This window comes from Sminthopsis crassicaudata, chromosome 6 (assembly GCF_048593235.1).
Source record: "Sminthopsis crassicaudata isolate SCR6 chromosome 6, ASM4859323v1, whole genome shotgun sequence".
Lineage (NCBI taxonomy): Eukaryota > Metazoa > Chordata > Mammalia > Dasyuromorphia > Dasyuridae > Sminthopsis > Sminthopsis crassicaudata.
The window spans coordinates 30,754,798-30,762,465 of record NC_133622.1 but is presented as its reverse complement, the minus strand read 5'-3'; the positions used below and the strand labels follow the sequence as shown (position 1 = coordinate 30,762,465).

The 7,668-nt window shown below is 38.1% G+C and overlaps 1 long non-coding RNA gene across 1 annotated transcript in view; it reads right to left on the bottom strand.

Annotated features, from left to right (window-relative positions):
* Window positions 1-3,457: 3,457 nt before the first annotated feature.
* Window positions 3,458-7,668, bottom strand: part of LOC141546112 (uncharacterized) — a 118,674-nt gene continuing 114,463 nt past the window's right edge. Inside the window, exon 8 of the long non-coding RNA XR_012483240.1 lies at window positions 3,458-4,565. This is a non-coding gene — a long non-coding RNA (uncharacterized LOC141546112). The remainder of the gene's footprint in view (window positions 4,566-7,668) is intronic.

Here is a 7,668-nt window from a genome sequence, read left to right as displayed (position 1 = left end):
GAATAGATGCCCATCAAATGGGGAAAGACTTAAAAAGTTGTGGTATATGAAGGTAATGGAATATTATTGTTCTATAAAAAATGATGAACAATCTGATTTAGAAAGACCTGGAAAGATTTACAAGAACTGATGCTGAGTGAAACAAGCAGAACCAAGAATACATTGTACACAATAACAGCAAAAATGTGTGATGATCAACTATGAAAGGCTTGGTTCTTCTCAGTGGTTCAGTGATCAAAGCAATCCCAATAGACTTTGAACAGAAAATGCCATCTGCAACCAGAAAAAGAACTAAGGAAACTGAATGTAAATCAAATTTTTAATTAGGACTGATACCATTTGCCATTCTATCATGTCTTTTAAGGCATTTAGAGATTCTTCAATGAAAAGTTCTATAAATTTAAATTTAATTTGTTTAAATAGGTAAAAATTGATTTTCTGCCCTTTGGTAATATATTTTAAATAAAATGCCCAGCTACCCTAACATATTAAAGGATTCATTTACATGGAAAGCAAATGTTTTCATGTATCAAAGATGTCTTATTCTATTGGTGAGAGTCCTTTATGCTTTGAAAGAAGTTATTGACAAAAATGCCATCATCTTGTAGCCAGTCTAATCATGAGTCTTTCCAATGTTAGCTAGGATAGTCCTCAGACAACAGTTTATCACCAATACTATACGAAAAACAAATAAAAAACAAGATATTAGATCCTATTCCCCTAAAGGGTATTATGAGTTACCAAGGAGCTAGAAAGAGAAGCCTAAATTTGTGTTCATTGTTCCCATCAGTAAAATTTATTTTACAGATTTCTATTCTATAGATTTCTATTATTTAGAAATTAAATAGTATCACTACTATACAAAACATAAGCAGATAATTAATAGTATTAAGTCATATTATTTCCCTGGGGCTGTGTCTATACATGTTTTAGTAAAGTTAAGAAGTCTTAATGCATTAATCTGATCCATATTAAATGTCCATTTATATAATTCAAACTCCATAGTGATTTTTTGGTCTGGAATTATCAAGATTCACTTTAAATTATAATCAAATCAAATGGACAAATGACAAATCTTTACTTTCTATGTACAGACTTGCTTGCTAGAATTGTCCTGATATAGTATTTCAAGATATTTCTAGAAGTCTTGATTCATATCTCAAGAAATTTATTTTAATTTTTGACCCAAAGGAGAAAAAATATCATTTCTCAAATAAAAATATACATATAAGGATAGCATAGGCTTCTTTAGGTAAGTAACCAACTCCAGTTATTTAGGTATAAACATGCTCAGAGCACATTGGTTTATGGACTTAGGTAACAAGCTTATTATAAATAAACTACTGATAATAATAAAGGAATAGGAAAGGAATCTGATTATGACCTTTTTCATCATTCTATTTATAATAACACTTTTTAGAAGAAAAAATGTGTTTAATTTGTGTAGAAACACATAAGATCAAATAAGTAAAGAAAAGAAAAACATAAAAAAAGAAAAAAGAAAAAAACACATAAAATAAAATAAATAAGAAAAGAAACCTATAAGATCAAATAAGAAAAGAAACACATAGGATCAAATAAATAAATAAGAAACACATAGGATTCTAGAGCCAAATAATCAATAAGCAATTTGCTTCCATTTTTATTTTTATGATCCAGTACCTTTTAAAACACTTATTCATATGAAAGATTGAAGAAAACACTTAACAATAAACTAATTAGATCATTCCAACTCTGTTGCATGTTTCAAAAATGTTTTATATCTCTTTTTTGTAGTGAGTACACTATTAGTGTCCTCCATATAAGTATTAGAGTATTTATGCCTAAATTTATTGGATGTAGATAGTAATTATGAAAAAAAATAGTCTCTTGTTCATATTTTAGTATTCTGCCGAGGTAATCTTATAATAGTAGCTGATTATGAATTAGTGATAAAGAACTGCAGTTTTTAAACATAAAGTAGAAATGATAGAACCCAAAACAATTCTTTCATTTGCAATACTTATCAACAAAGATGGTCTTGATAGTGAATCATCAGCTAAATCATTTTGGCATTGGTCAAGAAAAAGAGTTGAAAGAGTTTTTGTCTTATCTGTGATTTGGATGTCATCACTCAATGACTAAATATACAGACTTCTGAATGAAGGATTGGGAAAAAAAAAAAAAAGCCTAATAATTAGAGGTATCCAAAAAATGGAATGGGAGCCATTTGAGGAGAACTGTGGGTTCTTCTTCTTTAGAGGTTTCCAAGCAACTTGCTGAAGATAACTCCTAAGAAATTCTTTTATTCAGGTATGGGTGACTAGAATGGCCTCTGAACTCCCAATTCACAAATTCAGTGATTTTTAGACTGTTAGTAATTCCAGCCTTGTTTGTTTTTGTTTTTGTTTTTTTTAATGGAGAGAGAGGAGATGGGGCTTTTATTTATCTATAAGCCTTAGATCCAGTGCCTGATTGGCAAGGACCTTTTCTCTAGCTCTAATGTAAGAGTTTCCTGAAACAGCACAGCTATCTCTGCCTCTCTGGCTGAATCTATTATTGAAGAAACCAGTTCTAAACCAAAGATACTATCTACAAAGTTTATAATCTGCCAAAATTTAAAAGCTTCAGCAAAAATAAATAGAAAAGAAATATTAGATTTTTTGGGGAGGGGGAACCTCCTTTCCACTTAATAAGAAATTAATTATGAATTGTCAACAAGTTAATTAAAGATTGAGATTTTTCCTTGTTATTATAAGTTAATCAAATGTTGGAATTTTGTTTGTTAATTTGTAATAATAAATAAAAGCTAAATTTGTATTTAGATTTCAAAAAGAAAAAGAAAAAGAAAAAGCCAAAAGATTTCTATAATTGTACAGTCAACTGTTCTTTTCTAAATTAGTTTTAGGGAGCCATCTGCTGGTAATTCATGATATGCCAATGTTAACCATTTAAATTTTAATTTGAAGGAAAACTCATTGATACAGATTCCACACAAAGGCTATTCTTGCTATAACTTTAGAACACAATTCTCTAAATTATGTCTGACAGGTTGTTAATGACTCAAAAAAAAAAGTTTCTCCCAATCCCACTTTCTCCCAAAATGAAGGAACTGAATGGTTTATGTAAACTATGAACATATGAATATACATGAATTGAGACTATAATAGCAGCTATAGACAGCATGAGCAATCTCAATCTGCCTTCTGTGTGATTTTTTTTGCTTCATGCTGTCTTTTTTCTCTGCCTTTTCATTTCACTCTTATAATCCTCCACCCATATCCCCCCTCCTACCTTCCTGTCTCCATTACACACACACACACACACACACACACACACACACACACACACACACTCAATCTCTCTCTAACTATCTATCTCGAATTCCTTCCTTTCTCAGGTTTCAGCAACGTGGTCTCAAGCCGAAATGGCATGTTTGTTTTAAGATAGTATCAATAATCTATTTTTTAAAACATCATTTTTTTTTATTTTATTTTTTTGCTTCAGAAAGACATTAATCAGATTGTTTAGACAAATAAGTATACCCCATCTGGGCTAGAAACCCCAGTGAGTAGCTTCTATTCTCAGAAGTTCTAGGGAGGGTAATACTCACAAATGTTTCCCAATAACAATATGCAAATAAACTCAATTATTTTTAACAAATAGTTTCTTTGTCAAATTAAATAATACAGATGGGAATAACAAAAGTTTCCTATCCGTAGACCCGGAATACAGACTCCCACTAATAACAACAATCATCCATGAAAGAGTAACCACTTAAGAGTGGGATATTGTTTGTCCATCTTTCTAGAAGAGGGCCATGACGTTAAGGAGATGGTACCATCACATGTAAGGAAATTGGACTAGAGTGAGGGAGGGCTGTGCAAAATCATCACTCAAGTTTCTCCTCCAGAACCATCTAAGTTCAGTGGCTCTGGATGCAGAGGAAGGTCTCATTTTGAGGCAACACCCATTCAGTGATTTAGGCTAAGTAACAATTGAGGCAAATAATGTCTCTTTTACCTAGTTTTTTAAAAAAATCAGTCTGGGAGGGGAAGATGCTCAGGGTATCTAGCCAGAATAGAAATAATTATTTGCATTCATCTTGAACCAATCAGGGCCCAAGAAATGATGAAGTGAGGCTTGGGCTGGTACTATTGTTGGCCAATAAAAGCCAGAGTGATTTGGATTTGAGGCAAAGTACTTGCTCGTAAACCCCCAAGTATCTTGTTACTTGCTAGGCTTCTGCGCAGGTCCTTGAGGTCCTCTGTCCTTTCTCTCTTTAGATAGCGATCACTTAACTCCCCTCCGCACATAGCATCTATGCTAGGACAGAGTGCTCAAGTGCACTCCTCTCAAGACATCTCCCCAGTCTACTGACTTCTCTCATATATGGACAGGTAGAACCCCTGCCACCTGTTCTCTTTTACAGAGAGTCGAAATCCTCAGGACAGTTCGTCGGCAAAGTAGATAGAGCTACAAGCTCAGGAAGACCTGAGTTCCCGTCCAGTCTCAGGCACTTCCAACCCGTGTGATCCTGATCACCTGACTTCAGGCAGCCTCAGTTTCCTCATTTGTAAAATAATCTGGAGAAGAAAACGGGCAAATCACTCCAGTATCTTTGCCCCCAAAATCCCAAATGGGGTCGTAAAGAGCCAGTCACGATGCAACAACGTCAGGAACCCTAAACCCAAGAGGAGGAGAATCCAGTTTAGTTCTACTCCCCTCCCTCAATCTCCATCCCTCAGCCCAGGGCTTAGCCCCGAGGCTTGCCATATTCCAGAAAGAGAAGGCCTTTCCTCTCTCCTCTCAACAATTCTTCCAGACGGGATTTGGAGGCGCTCGGCAAGGGACGGCACGCTAAGAGTGCTCCCTGTCCGGCGCATCTCCCGGGTCTTCATCTCTGCGGGACAGAGCCCGGCCAAGCGGGGCCCCGTACTCCCTCGGAGGCTCCGCAGTTCAGTGGCGTCCAGCCTTTGTGCTTAATTCTACATTACAAGAATATGAGGCTAGGGAAAGGCTAAAGAGGCCGGGGCACGTTGTGGGGCACAGGAAAGGAGCTCACCCTTTGCACACTTACTAGTGAGTGGAAATTCAGGGGGGGGGTGTGAAGGGAGGACCAGGGCTGGGAGGAAGGAACAGAAAGATGCGAATGAGCCGAGATCCGCGCCCCAGCCCCGGTCCTGGAGGAGTCGTGCCCCGCTCCAGCCCTCGTGCTCTCCCGGCGCTCTCCCGGCGCTCTCCGAGGTCCCGAAGAGCCACCGGGGCCATTTTTGCCTTTCCCCTACAGGCTGGCTCCCCAGCCAAGGACCAAGGACCGCCACAGCCCCGGAGCTTTCCTTCCACTTCCTGAACCCCAGAAGCCCCCCACCCTAAAGCTGAGACGAAAGGCGGGCAGCTTCGGGCTCCCCTCCTCTCCTGCCATCTTCCTCCCCTCTCCAAAGGAGGGATCTCACCACGCAGCCTCGGGGCTGTTTGGAAAGCGGGCGGGAGAGTCCACTGGGGTCACGTCTGATGGTCAGAAAGTTTTCCTGACAAACTCAATTTAGCCTCTTTGCAATCTACCAAGTGCTCCTGATGATACCTTCAGGAGGCATTAGCTCCCGTGGTTCAATGATTTTATCTCCCTCTTCCTCTCTCCTTCCCTCCCTCTCTCTTGGTCTCTCCCTCTCTCTTTTTCTCTCTGTCTCTCTCTGCTTCCATATATGTATACATACATATTTATGTGTCTACACACACATATATACAAATATGTTTGCATACGTATGTATACTTATAGATAGATACATTTTCTGTGTATAGATGTAAACATACATACATCTGTTTCTCTATCAGTCTATCACAATCCCTTGTGAGCTCCAAGCCAATTAGCACTGGCTTCCAAACTTGGGCAATATAGTAAGAGTGCTAAGATACATGCATACAGATAATGACCAGATACATTTAAATGTTGTAAGGGCATATGGGCCTATGGACACGTGGCAGGGGATAGAGTTCAGCATCTGAGGTCAGAAAGACTCATCTTCCGAGTTCCGATTGTCTTCAGACACTCTTGTGTGATTTCAGGCAACTCGCTTAATCATTGGTAGAATGAGCTGGAGAAGGAAATGGCAAACCAGTATCTCTATCAAGAAAATCCCAGTTAAGAATTAGACAGCATCGAACAACTGCATGTGCCATACATATCTCAAACTTAATGGGAACTCCTTCAGTTTCCCTCTTAGACCTACCCCCTCCTCCAAACCTCACAATATCTGCTGAGAATATCACAATTCTTTCAGTCATGCAGATTTGCTACATTCTAGATTTTTCTTACTCCTTTATCCAGCCACCTTATACATCAATTAGTTGTCAAGTCATAATGATCCTATTGATACAGCTTCTCTCACCCAAAATATCCTCTTCTCTCTCCTTACAAGTTTTCATCTTAGTTCTGGGCCTCAACAACTCTCACCTGAACTATAATAGCCTCCTAATTAGCCTCAGAGCCTCCAGTTTTTTTCTCTTTCTTTGTGTGGCTTCCAAAATAACTTTTCAAACTCACAAGGCAGATTTCTCCCTATTCTAGATGCTTTGGAGACTCCTCTCCTTATTGCCTCTGGGATAGAGTAAAAACTTTTCAATTTGGCATTTTAAGCCAGTTCAGGCTTATTTCACATAATTCCCTTGTATTTCCTCACTGTAGTCCATTGCTTAAGGTGCCTCCTATTCCAGAAATTTACTCCCTACTCTCTATTACTTCTTGGAATCTCTAGCTTCTTTCAAGGCAAAATTCTCTCTCTCTCTCTCTCTCTCTCTCTCTCTCTCTCTCTCTCTCTCTCTCTCTCTCTCTCTCTCTCTCTCTCTCTCTCTCTGTCTCTCTGTCTCTCTGTCTCTCTCTCTCTCTCTTTGTCTCTCTGTCTCTCTTTCTCTCTCTCTTTCTCTCTCTCTCTCTCTCTCTCTCTCTCTCTGGAGTAAAGATATTTATTTTCAAAACATATGCATAGATAATTTTCAGCATTCACCTTTGCAAAATCTTGTGTTCCAAATTTTTTTTCTCCCTCCTTTCCCCGACCCCCTCCCCTGGACAGCAAGTAATCCAATATAAGTCAAACATGTACAATTCTTCTATGAATGTTTCCATAATTATCATGCTGCACAAGAAAAATCAGATTAAAAAGAAAAAATGAGAAGAAAACAAAATGCAAGCAAACAACAAGAAAAAAGGTGAAAATACTAAGTTATGATCCACACTCAGTCCCCACAGCCCTCTCTCAGGGTGCAGATGGCTCTCTCCATCACAAGACCATTGGAACTTAAGGCAAAATTCTCTTAGGGGAAATCTTTCTTGATCATCCAATTGAGTCACCCTCCTCAAATTATATCAAGTATGTCCTTATCTGTTTATCCATGTCTTATACAATGCAGTATCAATAGAATGCAAGTTCTTTGGGACCATGGAGTGTTTCTCATTTTATCTCAGTAATTACAACACTAAGCACATATTGTAGTAGGTCTTGAATAAATGCTTGTATTGAATTGGAAGCTACCAGATGAGCCAAAGGACTGTACTCCTTGCTTAATACCAATGTCTCTGGGTTTTTGTTTTCCTCTTTTTCTCTTTCCCCCACCTCCAAGGAAGTCATTTTTCTTGTCCTTTGCCTCAAGTGCAAAAATTCCCTAAACTCATCTGTCCTCTAAGTTTTTTCT